Source organism: Salvelinus fontinalis, chromosome 2 (assembly GCF_029448725.1).
Source record: "Salvelinus fontinalis isolate EN_2023a chromosome 2, ASM2944872v1, whole genome shotgun sequence".
NCBI classification, from domain to species: Eukaryota; Metazoa; Chordata; class Actinopteri; order Salmoniformes; family Salmonidae; genus Salvelinus; species Salvelinus fontinalis.
The window spans coordinates 21,379,765-21,397,854 of record NC_074666.1 but is presented as its reverse complement, the minus strand read 5'-3'; the positions used below and the strand labels follow the sequence as shown (position 1 = coordinate 21,397,854).

At 41.1% G+C, this 18,090-nt stretch overlaps 1 protein-coding gene across 4 annotated transcripts in view; it reads right to left on the bottom strand.

Annotated features, from left to right (window-relative positions):
* Positions 1–18,090, bottom strand: part of LOC129814146 (nipped-B-like protein B) — a 68,072-nt gene that overhangs the window by 38,356 nt on the left and 11,626 nt on the right. The window lies entirely within an intron of this gene.

The following is an 18,090-nucleotide window of genomic DNA, read 5'->3' as shown; positions in this document are numbered from 1 at the left end:
GCGTGGTCCCATGGTGGTTATACTTGCATACTATTGTTTGTACAGATGAACGTGGTACCTTCAGGCGTTTGGAAATTGCTCCCAAGGATGAACCAGACTTGTGGAGGTCTACAATTTTTTTTCCTGAGGTCTTGGCTGATTTCTTTTGATTTTTCCATGATGTCAAGCAAAGAGGCACTGAGTTTGAAGGTGGGCCTTGAAATACATCCACAGGTACACCTCCAACTGACTCAAATGATGTCAATTAGCCTATCAGAAGCTTCTAAAGCCATAACATCGTTTTGTGGAATTTTCCAAGCTGTTTAAAGGCACAGACAACTTAGTGTATGTAAACTTCTGACCCACTGGAATTGTGATACAGTGAATTATAAGTGAAATAATCTGTCTGTAAACAATTGTTGGAAAAATTGCGTGTCATGCAGAAAGTAAATGTCCTAACCGACTTGCCAAAACTATAGTTTGTTCACAAGAAATGTGTGGAGTGGTTGAAAAACGAGTTTTAATGACTCCAACCTAAGTGTATGTAAACTTCCGACTTCAACTGTATCGAAATACATTACATCCCGACTAAAAGGTTATTCCAGCAGCGACACTGCATGAGATCCTTTCTGATCCTCACTCAATTATCTGAGTGGTTTGTGCCCGAAGACTTCCAGTCTTTGCATTATATAAATGCTAGTTAGCAATGGCTCACGAAACAACCTCTAACTTCCTTCGTACGGGAGGCAGAGACATAAAAATGGTCTCCACGAGTTCATCCGACTCTGGGGAAGTATCCCTTTAAGAGTTCAGCGGAATGCAGGAGGTTATAGTAACATAACAGTTTACAAGGAAGTACAATTAACATATTGCTTGATTCATTGTTGAGAACAACTGCACAGCATCAGCAGCACAGCGTCAGGCCATAATTTGTGAGACATTTCACAAGAGAAGATGCAAATGGCCTGGGTCATTCAGAAGGAAGAGATGACAAAGGAGCGGCACCAAGTCTGTCATCATCATAACACAATTACCTTGCCTAATCAAGGTCCTTAACCAAAAAATAACCGTTAAGAAAAACAGATCATGAGAGACAGTGATAAGCTATTTAAATTATCCCGATGATGACGAATGCAACAGAAGCTCGGGAACAGAGGTTATAAAACTAATATGCATGACTGTGGATGACAAACCATCTCAGACATGAGGTTCCAAGAACCAGTAACGCCTTCAGAGGATTCAGTCTGGCTCTGTATCCCAATCTCACTACAGTACAGTACAGAGTGGATCCCTACCGGCACAGTGTTTTCCGTAAGTACATGGAGTAGCCATCCAAATTGAAGAAGTAGCCAGCCAGGGAGTTCCAAGCTGGGTAATTTGGGTGAATTATCCCTTTAACAATTTGGCCTGTCAATCAATCACTGTGGGTGGGATTGTCAGGGGAGGGGCAGGATGTTTGTGAGTCAGAGTCGATAGGGTTTCAGATCTGTCAATCAATCACTGTGGGAGGGACTTTGAGGGAAGGCTGTAGATAAGTAATCTAGTCAGAAAAACTAGTAGTCTACTCTTTCGATTTACTGTATTGTGGCAAAAACGAAATCTAGTCCACTCTGTTTTATTATCACCTGAAACAATATATTTATCCTGTCTTGAATGAAAAGGTCATTTTTCGCAATCTCCCCCAAAAAATGTGATCTGACGAGAGACAGGGTCTCCTCCATCTTGCGTTACAAACACTACACCTATCCTGGAAGGATACTGACCTCATCCCGTCAGTAAAGGATACCTGGTTGTTCTTTAAAAGTGCTTTCCTCACCATCTTAAATAAGCATGCCCCATTCAAATAATGTAGAACTAAGAACAGATATAGCCCTTGGTTCGCTCCAAACTTGACTGCCCTTGACCAGCACAAAAACATCCTGTGGCGTACTACATTAGCATCGAATAGCCCCCGCGATATGCAACTTTTCAGGGAAGTCAGGAGCCAATATACACATTCAGTTAGGAAAGCTAAGGATAGCTTTTTCAAACAGAAATTTGCATCCTGGAGCATCAATTCCAAAAAGTTTTGGGACACCGTAAAATACACGGAGAATAAGAGCACCTCCTCCCAAATGCCCACTGCACTGAGGCTAGGAAACACTGTCACCTCCGATAAAACCACAATAATTGACAATCTCAATAACCATTTTTCTATGGCTGGCCATGCTTTCCACCTGGCTACCCCTACTAGAGGTCGACCGATTATGATTTTTCAACGCCGATACCGATTATTGGAGGACAAAAAAAAGACGATGCCAACTAATCAGCCGATTTTTAGATATATATTTGTAATAATGACAATTACAACAATACTGAATGAACACTTTTATTTTAACTTAATATAACTGATAAATAAAATACATTTAGTCTCAAATAATGAAACATGTTCACTTTGGTTAAAAAAATGCAGATGGAGAAGAAAGTAAAAGCTCAATATGTGCCATGTAAAAAAGCTAATGTTTAAATTCCTTGCTCAGAACATGAGAACATATGAAAGCTGATGGATCCTTTTAACATGAGTCTTCAATATTCCCAGTTAAGAAGTTTTAAGTTGTAGTTATTATAGGAATTATAGGACTATTTCTCTCTATACCATTTGTATTTCATGTACCTTTGACTATTGGGTGTTCTTATAGGCGATAAAGTATTGCCAGCCTAATCTCGGGAGTTGATAGGCTTGAAGCCATAAACAGCGCTGTGCTTCAAGCACTGCGAAGAGCTGCTGGCAAATGCAGGAAAGTGCTGTTTGAATGAATGCTTATGAGCCTGCTGCTGCCTACCACCGCTCAGTCAGACTGCTCTATCAAATATCAAATCATAGACTTAATTATTATATAATAAACACACAGAAATACGAGCTATAGGTCATTAATATGGTCAAATCCGGAAACTATTATTTCGAAAAAACTAAACGTTTATCCTTTCAGTGAAATAAATAACCGTTACGTATTTTATATAACGGGTGGCGAGCCAAAGTATTGCTTTTACATTGCACAACCGTCAATGTTATGTCATAATTATGTAAAATTCTGGCAAATTAATTACGATCTTTGTTAGGAAGAAATGGTCATCACACAGTTCGCAACGAGCCAGATTGCAAAAACTGCCGCAAATACCCTGACAAGAATGCGCTTTTGTTAAATCATCACCCGTTTGGCGAAGTAGGCTGTGATTCGATGATAAATTAACAGGCTACGCATTGATTATATGCAATGCAGGACAAGCTAGTTAAACTAGTAATACCATCAACCATGTGTAGTTAACTAGTGATTATGTTAAGATTGATTGTTTTTTAGAAGTGTAATGCTATCAAGCAACTTACCTTGGCTCCTTGCTGCACTCGGGTAACAGGTGGTCAGCCTGCCACGCAGTCTCCTCGTGGATTGCAATGTAATTGGCCGTTATCGACATCTAAAAATCTGATTACCGATTGTTATGAAAACTTGAAATCGGCCCTAATTAAATCAGTCGACCTCTAACCCCTACCAACAGCTCTGCAACCCACGCAGCAACATGCCCAAGCACCCCCCCCCCCCCTTCTCCTTCACCCAAATCCAGATAGCTGATGTTCTGAAAGAGCTGCAAAACCTGGATCCTTACAAATCAGCAGGGCTGGACTATCAGGACCCTCTCTTTCTAAAATTATCCGCCAAAATTGTTGCAACCCCTAATACTAGCCTGTTCAACCTCTCTTTCGTATCGTCTGAGATCCCTAAAGATTAGAACATTTCCGCGGTCATCACCCTCTTCAAAGGGGGAGACACTCTAGACCCAAACTGTTGTAGACCTATATCAAATCTAGTTTCCGAGCTGGTCACGGGTGCACCTCAGCCACGCTCAAGGTCCTAAACGATATTATAACCTCCATTGATAAAAAGACAGTACTGTGCAGCCGTTTTCATTGACCAGGCACTGCATTAACAAATCTCCAAATGAGCTTCAATGCCATACCACACTCCTTCCATGGCCTCCAACTGCTCTTAAATGCTAGTAAAACTGCCCGTACCCGCCAGCCCGAGTAGCATCCCTACTTTGGACGGTTCTGACTTAGAATATGTGGACAACTACAAATACCTAGGTGTCTGGTTAGACTGTAAACTCTCCCTCCAGACTCACATTAAGCATCTCAAATCCAAAATTAAATCTAGAATCGGCTTCCTATTTCGCAACAAAGCCTGCTTCACTCATGCTGCCAAACATAGCCCCGTAAAACTGACCAACCAACCGATCCGTGACTTCGACGATGTCATTTACAAAATAGCCTCCAACACTCTACTCAGCAAATTGGTTGTAGTCTATCATAGTGCCATCCGTGTTGTCACCAAAGCCCCATATACTACCCACGCCTGCATGCTCTTGTTGGCTGGCCCTCGCTACATATTTGTCACCAAACCCACTGGCTCCAGGTCATCTATAAGTCCTTGCTAGGTAAAGCTCCGCCATATCTCAGCTCCCTGGTCACCATAGCAACACCAACCCGTAGCACGCGGTCCAGCAGGTACAGTTGAAGTCGAAAGTTTACATACACTTAGGTTGGAGTCATTAAAACTCGTTCTCCAACCACTCCACAAATTTCTTGTTAACAAACTATAGTTTTGGTAAGTCGATTAGGACATCTACCTTGTGCATGACACAAGCAATTTTTCCAACAATTGTTTACATACAGATTATTTCACTTATAATTCACTGTATCACAATTCCAGTGGGTCAGAAGTTTTAATACACTAAGTTGACTGTGCCTTTACACAGCTTGGAAAATTCCAGAAAATTCCAGAAAATGGCTTTAGAAGCTTCTGATAGGCTAATTGACATAATTTGAGTCAATTGGAGGTGTAGCTGTGGATGTATTTCAAGGCCCACCTTCAAACTCAGTGCCTCTTTGCTTGACATCATGGGAAAATCAAAAGAAAATCAGCCAAGATTTGTTGACCTCCACAAGTCTGGTTCATCCTTGGGAGCAATTTCCAAACGCCTGAAGGTACCACATTCATCTGAACAATAGCACGCAAGTATAAACACCATGGGACCACGAAGCCGTCATACCGCTCAGGAAGGAGACGCGTTTGGTCTCCTAGAGATGAATGTTCTTTGGTGTGAAAAGTGCAAATCAATCCCAGAACAACAGCAAAGGACCTTGTGAAGATGCTGGAGGAAACCGGTACAAAAGTCTCTATATCCACAGTAGAACGAGTCCTATATCAACATAACCTGAAAGGCCGCTCAGTAAGGAAGAAGACACTGCTCCAAAACCGCCATAAAAAAGCCAGACTACAGTTTGCAACTGCACATGGGGACAAAGATCATACTTTTTGGAGAAATGTCCTCTGGTCTGATGAAACAAAAATAGAACTGTTTGGCCATAATGACCATTGTTATGTTTGGAGGAAAAGAGGGAGGCTTGCAAAGTTGGAGAACACCATCCCAACCGTGAAGCACGGGAGTGGCAGCATCATGTTGTGGGAGTGCTTTGCTGCAAGAGGGACTGGTGCACTTCACAAAATAGATGGCTTCATGAGGAAGGGAAAATGATATGGATATATTGAAGCAACATCTCAAGACATCAGTCAGGAAGTTAAAGCTTGGTCGCAAATGTGTCTTCCAAATGGACAATGACCCCAAGCATACTTCCAAAGTTGTGGCAAAATGGCTTAAGGACAACAAAGTCAAGGTATTGGAGTGGCCATCACAAAGCCCTGACCTCAATCCCATAGAACATTTGTGGGCATAACTGAAAAGGCGTGTGCGAGCAAAGTAGCCTACAAACCTGACTCAGTTACACCAGCTCTGTCAGGAGGAACGGGCCAAAATTCACCCAACTTATTGTGGGAAGCTTGTGGATGCTACCTGAAACGTTTGACCCAAGTTAAACAATTTAATGGCAATGCTACCAAATACTAATTGAGTGTATGTAAACTTCTGACCCACTGGGAATGTGATGAAAGAAATAAAATCTGAAATAAATCACTCTCTCTACTATCATTCTGACATTTCACATTCTTAAAATAAAGCGGTGATCCTAACTGACCTAAGACAGGGAATTTTAACTAGGATTAAATGTCAGGAATTGTGAAGCAGAGTTTAAATGTATTTGGCTAAGGTGTATGTAAACTTCAACTGTATATTTCACTGGTCATCCCCAAAGCCAACACCCCCTTTGGCCGCCTATCCTTCCAGTTCTCTGCTACCAACGACTGGAACGAATTGCAAAAATCACTTAAGCTGGAGACTTATATCTCCCTCACTAACTTTAAGCATCAGCTGTCAGAGCAGCCTACCGATCACTGTACCTGTACATAGCCCGTCTGTAAATAGCAAACCCAACTAACTCATCCCCATATTGTTATTTATTTTTTTGTTGCTCTTTTGCACCCCAGTATCTCTACTTGCACATCATCATCTGCACATCTATCACTCCAGTGTTAATGCTAAATTGTAATTATTTCGCCACTATGGCCTATTTATTGCCTTACCTCCCTAATCGTACTACATTTGCACACACTGTACATAGATTTTTCTATTGTGTTATTGACTGTACGTTTGCTTATCCCATGTGTAACTGTGTTGTTTTTTGGCGCACTGCTTTGCTTTATCTTGGCCAGGTCGCAGTTGTAAATGAAAACTTGTTCTTAACTGGCCGACCTGTTTAAATAAAGGTGAAATAAAAATAAATAAACACTTGTCCGTTCAGTAGCTGGGCAAGACTCTGTGAAGATGATGTATTGCGTAATGAAATGCGTCACGATGTGTACAGGGCATTAGACGCACGTGAAATCAATGACAGCACTGGCCCGATTTTAGCTAAACTTGGGTGAATGTTGAGTCTTGCCATAGAGATCTAGCATTTACAAAAGTACAGCGATTGGACAGATGTGGCGCTATAACAAGACATTGAAAATGCAAACGTTGAAAGGTCACGCCACTCACCCCGTTTGACCTAAAGTCATGAAATTTAGTACATACAGTGCATTCAGAAAGTATTCAGACCCCTTCCCACATTTTTATTCTAAAATGGATTTTAAAATTATCATAATGCAAATGTATTAAAAATAGAAAACAGAAATACCGTATTTCCATAAGTATTCAGACTCATAGCTATGAGACTCAAACTTGAGTTCAGGTGCATCCTGGTTCCATTGATCATCCTTGAACTTGGAGTCCACCTGTGGTAAATTCAATTGATTGAACGTGATTTGGAAAGGCACACACCTGTCTATATAAGGTCCCACAGTTGACAGTGCATGTCAGAGCAAAAACCAAGCCATGAAGAAACAATTACATTTAAATGTGAAAGTAGATCCTCTTAGTCCCTCCCCCTTCTCTTCTTATTCTTTCTGTTATTTCAGGTCAAAAAATATTTGAGGAACAGACTGCAGGGAGAGCATCTTGCCGCCTGCATGCAGCTCTCCATCAATGCCCCCCCCCCCCCCCCCCCCATCAAGGAGCTCAATTACCGGAGGGCGTTGGAAATGTTTTTCCAAAAGCCCAGAAGAATAAAGTGCTCTGACAAAGGCTGTAAACTATGTCAGAACTAGGTTTTTGTCAAAACCTGGAGAGATTTCCAACGCCCTCCTTTTGTGATAAACATGAATTAGTTGGCTCTAATTCAAATCAAATCAACTCATGCTCAGTCAAATTGTCCTCTGTAAATTTTGTCAAGATAAACTTTTATATTTCAGAAAGAAGGTCTCTGTTGTGTTTCTTTATATAGCTGCAGCACTCAACCCTAAATTGCATCCTGTATACTATAATAATTTTACCAATACGTTATTGAGCTAATTTATGGGAATGGAAATTATATTTCAGAGGGTTTCTTTTTTATTAAGTCACTAGAACCAATATTTTCAGTACTTATATATATTTTGTTTTGAGGGGGACCTCCCCGACCCCCGCTAAGTTTCCCCACACAGCTAACACATTTTCCAGAGGAAACACTGGTTTGGAGGAAAGATGAACGGCGCAAAGCACAGAGAGATCCTTGATGAAAACCTGCTCCAGAGTGCTCAAGACCTCAGAATGGGGCGAAGGTTCACTTTCCAACAGGACAATGACCCTAAGCACACAGCCACGACAACACAGGAGTGGCTTTGGGACAAGTCTCTGTATGTCCTTGAGTGGTCCAGCCAGAGCCAAGACTTGAACCCAATCGAACATCTTGGAGAGACCTGAATGCTCCCCATCCAACCTGACAGAGCTTGAGAGGATCTGCAGAGAAGAATGGGGGAAACTCCCCAAATACAGGTGTGCCAAGCTTATAGCGTCATACCCAAGAAGACTCAAAGATTTAATCACTGCCAAATGTGCTTCAACAAAGTACTGAGTAAAGGGTCTGAATAATTATGTAAATGTGATATTTCGGTTTTCTTTTATTTAATACATTTGTTTAAATTTCTAAAAATGTGTTTTTGCTTTGCCATTATGGGGTATTGTACGTAGATTGATGATGGAAAAAATGTTTTTAATACATTTTAGAATAAGGCTGTAACGTAACAAAATGTCAAGGGGTCTGAATACTTTCCGAATGCACTGTAGGTCCCTCTCCTCACAAGGAACACATTTGCATCTGGCACCCATCATTTAGAATTTTATGAAAAACACTTAAAATGCTACACTTCTGGCACTGAATGACCGATCTGCATGAAACTAGATATGTGGCATCTATGGCCAAAGGTCTCGCACTCTGTCGACGCAATATTTTCTAAAACAATAAACATTCACGTGGTCTAGCACATAAATCAGTCAAGGACATTTGTATTGTAACCAACCATTGGTACACAAGTTGCAAACACTGTCAAGACCCAACATATGCAAGAACAATCATTTCGTCCATATGGTGGCGACATAATGGTACATGTTTATATCTCTTGATCTGTTTAACTCAGAGTGATTACATTTGGCACACATACTCAGGGATGAGTGTAGCTAACCCACACAATATCTCAGACAACACTGGCTCGATTTTGACAAGATTTGGGTAAACGATGAGTCTTGCAAAAGAGATCCTGCATTTAAAAAATTCCACTAAATGGCCCAAGGGGGCGGGCTTCATAATTTGTGGGGCACAACATGTTTACTGTTGCCTTGTTAATTTATGAAGTGGAAAGTGGCTGGCTGACAATGAGTCTTATTGACAGCCGGCGCTTATAGAAAACACTGCTAGCACCAGCCTCAACTGTCTGTGCATACACAATTCACCCCAACCACCAGTGCAGACAACACTATTCTCCCATAGCACCAGCAACAAGACACCAGTTTGTCACCAGATTCTCTCTAGCTCTCAGGACCGCTGGTATCGCTGTCTGAAATCGCTTCTTGCACTGTCCAATAGTGTTGGGCAATATTACAACAGAATCGTAAATCAACGATGCTTGAGTCATCGTCGATGGTGACGACATTGTGATGTGACAGATGATAGTTTAGCCTATTTGATCTTGACTGATACCGTGCAGTAAAGCTAGCACTTTAGGGCATTGCAGAGCCAGACGACATACCATATGGCCTATTTCTATTTGCCATAGCCTATTTCAATAAATATGTGGTAGGCAGACTATTAACATAATGCAAGAGAACCATGTAGATTGTAGACAGAGCGGAGAGCAACAAAGCTGAATGTCAGATAGGAGGCCAAAAGTTTATGGTCAATTCCACGATAACGGAATTACGATTTGACTCTGGGGTTTTTTCACTTTAAAATGTATGCCAAACAAAAAAGATTGATTTCAAAGTTCAACAAACCATACAACTCTATGCACAAGGACTACTTTAAACAATTTCCACAGACACATTTACAAAAACGAATTTAGTGGAAGAACTGTGCAGATGCAAACTTCGGTAACAGAATTACAGTAAAACCCCATTTCCCAAAAACTCTTTAAATATCTGCTCCGAATTAGGGCAGGGCAATATGTCCAAAATATCATATCATGGTATTTTTCAAACTGTTGACGGTATTTTATGTTTTTGATTAATTAAAAGTTCTAAATTTGCTTTATGAGTAGTGCGTGACCCTAGGGTGGCAATAAATATATTCTAAATGATTTGAAATGGGTATTTCTCCATTCGGATTGTTTTATACTATTCAATTCAACCTAAAATAATTTCCTGCATTTCCATCAATTTCTGCATTTCCTGCACTCATTTGAGATAATTTCCACACTGCCATGATATGGGCAAAAATACTAGGCCTTATTTTAACCAAATATTGCGATTTAGATCAAAACACTTAGGTGAACTTTTGGAATCATGGAAATAGAATGTTTATTATAATTCTATAGTTAAAATAGAAATAATAGTGGGCACTTTGAATACAGTGTTGTTTGACATGACAACGAATGAAAATGCCATGGACAAGTTATTGTGACCGGGTAGGAACCAAAGTGATGTTCTAGGGGACCCTATAATCTTTGGCTACATTAAATATTTATTCATATAGCCAACATATTCATGCTTTGCCTTTCCTCTTTGATTTAGAAGATACTGTTGCACAAACAACATGCTGATTTAAGCCTCCACCAGTACTGGTATCAAAGGCTGTATTAGCTAGCTACGTTTGACTCAGTACTTTTAGCCAGCTGACTAGCATTAGTGGCTAACACGATTTGGCTTAACTTGCTAAGAAAATTCAAACTAGCTGTTTGCAGATGTGAGAAACACAAACTAATATTGTAATTATAGAACGCTTGTGGATTTATGTTAAGATCAAAGTGGAAACAACATCGTTGTCATCAACATGACCATGCAGACTGAACGAAAGTGTCTCGTGGTCAAGCAACAACAAATGCAATCCTTGAGTGACAGGGGGTGGGACTAGGTCTGTGTGGAAAGCGGCATGGAGAAAGAGAAAGAGGGGAGGGATGACTCAAGTAGCGGAGTAAACTACAAAAATGGACGTTACACACGGCGTATCATATTTAACAAACCAAACAGTCAAATACTGTTATAGAAGGTAAAGTAAAAACTCAAACCGGTCCGTGCATAAAAACCGGTATATGGTAAAATACTGTATACCGCCCAGCCCTACTCCGAATTAAGATTCAAAGATGTCTGCAGAAAGAATGGGGTCAGCTATGACATGACACCTTGAGGTAAAAAATATATTTTTGTTATTCAACTACAGTAAGTGAAGTGGATTTACACCCAGTAACGGAATAACAGTACATCATGGGTCTAAACACTAAACAGAAATGTAATAATTATACATATCAATGCTACTCATGTTCCACAAGTTTGGACATCAGAGCTCAATAGAGCAGCGATTCTCAACTGGTGGGTCGCAACCGAGGTCTTGAATGGATCGAGGATGTCCGAGTAAAGAAATATATAAATATACATATATTCGATTTTTCATTTATTACAATGAATAAATTCTCCGGTCCGAACTTAAACAACTTATGGTAGAAAGTGTGTATAAATGATAATCAATTTAGATTTTCAAATCATTTAAAAACTTAAAATCACAGTATTTTCAATATTGAGCTATTAGCAGCGCTATTTTTGTGGTCTCAAACCAGTGAGCTTGCTAACATTCTTCATCAAGAATATGGGCAAAATGTTATTATTGACAATGAAAGAGGTGGGAATGCTCCCTTGTCATTTAATTGCTACATTTACTATCAATATAGCATTAAAAATTGTTTTACAGATTGTATTTTCTGATAATTTTTCGTGAGGCAAAACAAGTTGAGAACCACTGCAGTAGAGTATAGTTCAGTACAATATACTATACTCTACTGTATTGTATTGTATTGTACTCTACACACTGTACAGTACTGTGTTGTACTGTGCTCTACTATTCACTGTGCTATCCAAAAATGTGAAACATAAGTCTATGATAGGTTCAGATTTGGTCCAGTCCTGTCCGTCTGTGGACTGTAACATCAAGACCAGGGTGGGCTGTCCAAATTTATACTACTTTTCAAAGTCTATGGACGTCCGGTGTCGGTCAGTGTTCAGTGGGTGAGGATACCGGTTAGAGTAAATGGAAAGAGAGGGGGCTCATGGGTAGGTGTCAGTCAGTAAGAGCTGGGAGAGGTGACATTAACTTGAAAGTGAGAGGCATAGAGAGAGCGGGGGAGGGGTTGTCCAGACTCAGACTGTTTTAACACACTTGGTTTGACCACCAGACAACAGAAAGAAAGAAAACAGTTATGAGCTGAACATAACAGTATGCCAGCGGAAGGGAGGACAGTAGCAGATGACCCAACTGTGATTAGTGACTATTGTGATTTCCCATTGTAGCCAATTCAGTGGCAGTAATTCCTATACAGATTGGTAACGGACTTCCATGTTTGAATCACTTAATAATTCATCAACAAAATTTATATCAGTAACTGGTAGGTCTACCATTACTTGTTACTTCATTGTCCTCTATCCTCATCAGGGAGAGAAAATACCTTAAAGATATATGAATTTTGTCAGGTCGCCCAACAAGTTACATATTGCAGCGTTAAACTTACAGATGGTAAACAATTTCTCCAAAACTAAATATGTGTTAAATATTAGTTGGCAGGGGTCTTTACGTCAACATCATTGTGTTTTGATGTATTTGTGATACCTTTTAATACATTTTCTGGTAGATGTTTTCTAAGACCCCTTTTCCATCTGTTTATCCAGAAATCAAAGCCTTTACTTAAACCTAATTTTTAAGATGGAAAATTGTTAAATGCATCTATGCCTTCATTTTCCAAAATATACACTCTTAGCTTTCATTTGACATGCTCCTATTAACTTCACATGCTCATGGGTCCTTTTACATGGAAATACCCTATTTTTTCTCTCGCTCTCACCTCTCCAATGTCGGATGATAATGGGCCTTTTGCAGTGGACAGTCTGTTCTCCGGCTTGTTATTTTAAAAGCTTAATTTCCCTTTTTGTCCCAATCCCCATTTGATTTGAATTGGCCAAGGAATATAGCCTACTCTTTCATGTCTAGTAGACAGAGCAGAGAATTCCAACAAAGCAGCACAAAATGTTCAGTCAGAAAATATTGTTTATCTCTTTAATGTTGGATGCATGGGCCTTTGCCTATAGCGTAAAGCTAGGCTATTAATTTATTTTTTTACAGACACTCAACTATCTTGTGTCGAGCTGTTTAAAAACTTAGGCTGATAACCTATCCTCCTTCCACAGGAGGTTGGTGGCACCTTAATTGGGGAGGACGGGCTTGTGGTAATGGCTGGAGCAGAATTGGTGGTATCCATGTGTTTGATGCCATTCCATTGTACTCCATTCCGGCCATTATTATGAACCGTCCTCTCCTCAGCAGCCTCCGACTAGGCCTATCATAAAAGCTTTAGGACAAATGAAAGTTATGAACATTAGCCTATTTCCCAAAAACTGTACTGTTGTCCTAAAGTTGCCACTTTCAAAAAAGAACAATGACAAATCTATAGGCCCAAGGTATTTTCAATCACAACTTTATGAGAAGTAGAACAAACAATAGCACACAGTGTGGTCAAAGACGTGGTAACTTAGTTGTAGTCATAATGTGATTACCTTAATGTGAGAAAGACAAAGGACCTGATCGTGGACTACAGGAAAAGGAGGGCCGAACAGGCCACCACTAACATTGTCGGCGCTATAGTGGAGCGGGTCGAGAGTTTCAAGTTCCTTGGTGTCCACATCACCAACAAACTATCATGGTCCAAACACACCAAGAAAGTCATGAAGAGGGCACGACAACACCTTTTCCCTCTCAGGAGACTGAAAAGATGTCATGGGTCCCCAGATCCTCAAAAAGTTCTACAACTAAACCATCGTGAGCATCCTGACCGGTATCATCACAGCCTGGTATAGCAACTGCTCGGGATCCGACCGTAAGGCGCTACAGAGGGTAGTGCGTACAGCCAAGCTTCCTGCCATCCAGGAGCTATATACTAGGCGGTATCAGAGGAAGGCCCAAAAAATTGACAAAGACTCCAGTCACCCAAGTCATAGACTGTTCTCTCTGCTACCGCACGGCAAGCAGTACCGGAGCACCAAGTCTAGGTCCAAAAGGCTCCTTAACAGCTTCTACCACCAAGCCATAAGACTGCTGAACAGGTAATCAAATGGCCACCCGGACTATTTACATTGACCCCCTTTGTTTTTACACTGCTACTACTCGCTGTTCATTATCTCTGCATGTACAAATCACCTCGACTAACCTGTACTCCCGCATATTGACCTGGTACCCCCTGTATATAGCCTCGTTATTGTTATTTTATTGTGTTACTTTTATTATATTTCACTTAAGTGGTACAAGCATTTCACTAGACCCGCAATAACATCAGCTAAATATGTGTATGTAACCAATAAAAGTTGATTTAGTAAATATTTTCTTAACTCTATTACTTGAACTGCATGGTTGGTTAAGGGCTTGTAAGTAAGCATTTCACGGTAAGATCTACACATGTTGTAATCAGCGCATGTAACAAATACAATTTGATTGGATTTGATAAAACTACAAACATAGTTATGTTTTTGGGTTATTAGATATTTATCAACTTATTTCCAGATATCTTTCCGGATATCTTCTGAACTAAACTACCCACAATGTGCTATTTCTCAACGTCATATGTTAGTTCATATGCTAGCTCGGTAACTAGCTCAAGCTGGCTAACGTTAGCATTCTCATGCTCTTCAGACTTTGAACCTGTTAGCACGGCAGGCTCTGGTGTCTTCTTGCCATGGGCTCAAAACGAAAGAAAATCATAGCTACTTGCTCTAATTGTGTATGTAGTACCTTATCTGTTCTTTTTGTTTTGTCAACTTTGACATGTTCTCTGTGAAGTAGGCTATGCAAGTTTTGTAACATTTTCAACCTTGGCTTAGTGCTGGAGCACTAGATGACTGACATCAAATCTACTTTGGATTTTTCTCATTATAGACATATGATTTCCCTCACTGACTCTCCCTCGGCCCGGTGAAGCGCCAGCCTCCCCTCGCTTTGGTAGCCAACTCAGCCTGCACTCTTTTAAATGTTTTTACCTTCGATTGGGCCTCAGACATCAATCTAAGTCTCTGCTCTCTCTTTGCTTTTGATCTGCCGTTTAGTTTGTGTTTGTTAGTTGTGTTCTATCTTTGTTAGTTGTGTTCTATCTGGTCTTCAGTTGTTAGCAGGCTTGGTGGTTGGATAGGCAAATAGCTAGTTAGCTAAGTGGCTAACGTTACCTGGCTGGCTAGATAGCTATATGCACTTAGCCAGCTAACAATCGTTGATAACATTCTTTGATAACTGGTTAGATGACGTTATGTTTTTACAAAACATTAGTTTACTTTAATGTAGCTGTAAACTAGGTGTTGATAGCAACTGGCTGACTCATGCTGTGATAACTTAACGTTAGCAGGCTAGTAGGGCTAATGTTAGCAGACTAGTAGGGCTAACGTTAGCAGGCTAGTAGGGCTAACGTTAGCAGGCTAGTAGGGCTAACGTTAGCAGGCTAGTAGGGCTAACGTTAGCAGGCTAGTTGGTTAGCAAACTTGCAAGTTGATTTGTTACAATAAATTCAAGTATTTGATGGTAACTTGGCTGAAAATTGGTTTAATTTGAAGTTATACATTTGAAGTTATTGCTGTTGGAGTTTACGTTATAGGGAATAGGGTGGCTTGTCGGGTCCTCCATATTAAACCAGACCTCTGAAAAACATTTTCCGACATGTCTTCGGAATTCTGATCAGTTTTATGTCATAACTCGAAAAGTGAGGTGTAACTTTACATTGCGACTTTTGATTCATATACTAATGCAAATCCATACGTTAAATTTGATTACATTTATGCTACCTACCCTTAAGGAGGATGAGGCAAATAAAGGCATTATTATCTAGATCTGAAGAAGGTAGATATAAAACCTAACTCAATACTGTACTGTTGACTGTCACTTTGCTCCATCATGTGCCTCTGCCTAGGCTTTCAACAACATTATCTTTCATCATGATTCTTCCAGTTGTTGTAGTGATAGGGGAAAAAAATATTATATTGATACTAAAGGGGGAAAAGTATGTACACTGCTCAAAAAAATAAAGGGAACACTTCAACAACACAATGTAATTCCAAGTCAATCACACTTCTGTGAAATCAAACTGTCCACTTAGGAAGCAACACTGATTGACAATAAATTTCACATGCTGTTGTGCAAATGGAATAGACAAAAGGTGGAAATTATAGGCAATTAGCAAGACACCCCCCAAAACAGGAGTGATTCTGCAGGTGTTGACCACAGACCACTTCTCAGTTCCTATGCTTCCTGGCTGATGTTTTGGTCACTTTTGAATGCTGGCGATGCTCTCACTCTAGTGGTAGCATGAGACGGAGTCTACAACCCACACAAGTGGCTCAGGTAGTGCAGTTCATCCAGGATGGCACATCAATGCGAACTGTGGCAAAAAGGTTTGCTGTGTCTGTCAGCGTAGTGTCCAGAGCATGCAGGCGCTACCAGGAGACAGGCCAGTACATCAGGAGACGTGGAGGAGGCCGTAGGAGGGCAACAACCCAGCAGCAGGACCGCTACCTCCGCCTTTGTGCAAGGAGGTGCACTGACAGCGCCCTGCAAAATTACCTCCAGCAGGCCACAAATGTGCATTTGTGCAGTTACATTGTGTTGTTTAAGTGTTCCCTTTATTTTTTTGAGCAGTGTATATATATATATAATTTGTTTTACTTGGTAACATTAGCTAGTGCTAGTTGGCTGTAACTGCACTGAAACTCCAGTATTTTTCATCCTATAGATTTTTCTCCATCTTCTTTCTAAATAGTGAGCCAACATGTTTTCAGGACTTTCAATTCAATGATTGATCAAAACTAATTTTCTCATGCTCTCTCGTCTCTCTGCAGCAGACATATCGTTAGCAATGTTTGGAACATCAAATTACTATAAAACCACAATACATATAAACTCAGCAAAAAAATAAACGTCCTTTCACTGTCATTTGTCTGTATTTGTCTGTCTGTATTTTCAGCAAACTTAACATGTGTAAATATCTGTATGAACAGAACAAGATTCAACAACTGAGACAAACTGAACAAGTTCCACAGACATGTGACTAACAGAAATTGAGTGGTGTCCCTGAACAAAAGGGGGGTTCAAACTCAAAAGTAAGTCAGTATCTGGTGTGGCCACCAGCTGCATTAAGTACTGCAGTGCATCTCCTCCTCATGGACTGCACCAGATTTGCCAGTTCTTGCTGTGAGATGTTACCCCACTCTTCCACCAAGGCCCCTGCAAGTTCCCGTACATTTCTGTGGGGAATGGCCCTAGCCCTCACCCTCCGATCCAACAGGTCCCAGACGTCCAGGCTCTTCGCTGGCCATGGCAGAACACTGACATTCCTGTCTTGCAGGGAATTACTCACAGAATGAGCAGTATGGAATCGTCATGCTGGAGGGTCATGTCAGAATGAGCCTACAGGAAGGGTACCACATGAGGGAGGAGGATGTCTTCCCTGTAACGCACAGTGTTGAGATTGCCTGCAATGACAACAAGCTCAGTCCGATGATGCTGTGACATCGCCCCGGACCATGATGGACCCTCCACCTCCAAATCGATCCCGCACCAGAGTACAGGCCTCGGTGTAACGCTCATTCCTTCGACGAAAAACGTGAATCCGACCATCACTCCTGGTGAGACAAAACCGTGACTCATCAGTGAGAGAACTTTTTCCCAGTCCTGTCTGGTCCAGCGACGGTGGGTTTATGTCCATAGGTGACGTTGTTGCCAGTGATGTCTGGTGAGGACCTGCCTTACAACAGCCCTACAAGCCCTCAGTCCAGCCTCTCTCAGCCTATTGCGGACAGTCTGAGCACTGATGGACGGATTGTGCGTTCCTGGTGTAACTCGGGTAGTTGTTGTTGCCATCCTGTACCTGTCCCGCAGGTGTGATGTTCGGATGTACCGATCCTGCACAGGTGTTGTTACACGTGGTCTGCCACTGCGAGGGCGATCAGCTGTCCGTCCTGCCTCCCTGTCTTAGGCATCTCACTGTACGGATATGGCAATTTCTTGCCCACATCTGCAGTCCTCATGCCTCCTTGCAGCATGCCTAAGGCACGTTCACGCAAATGAGCAGGGACCCTGGGCATCTTTCTTTTGGTGTTTTT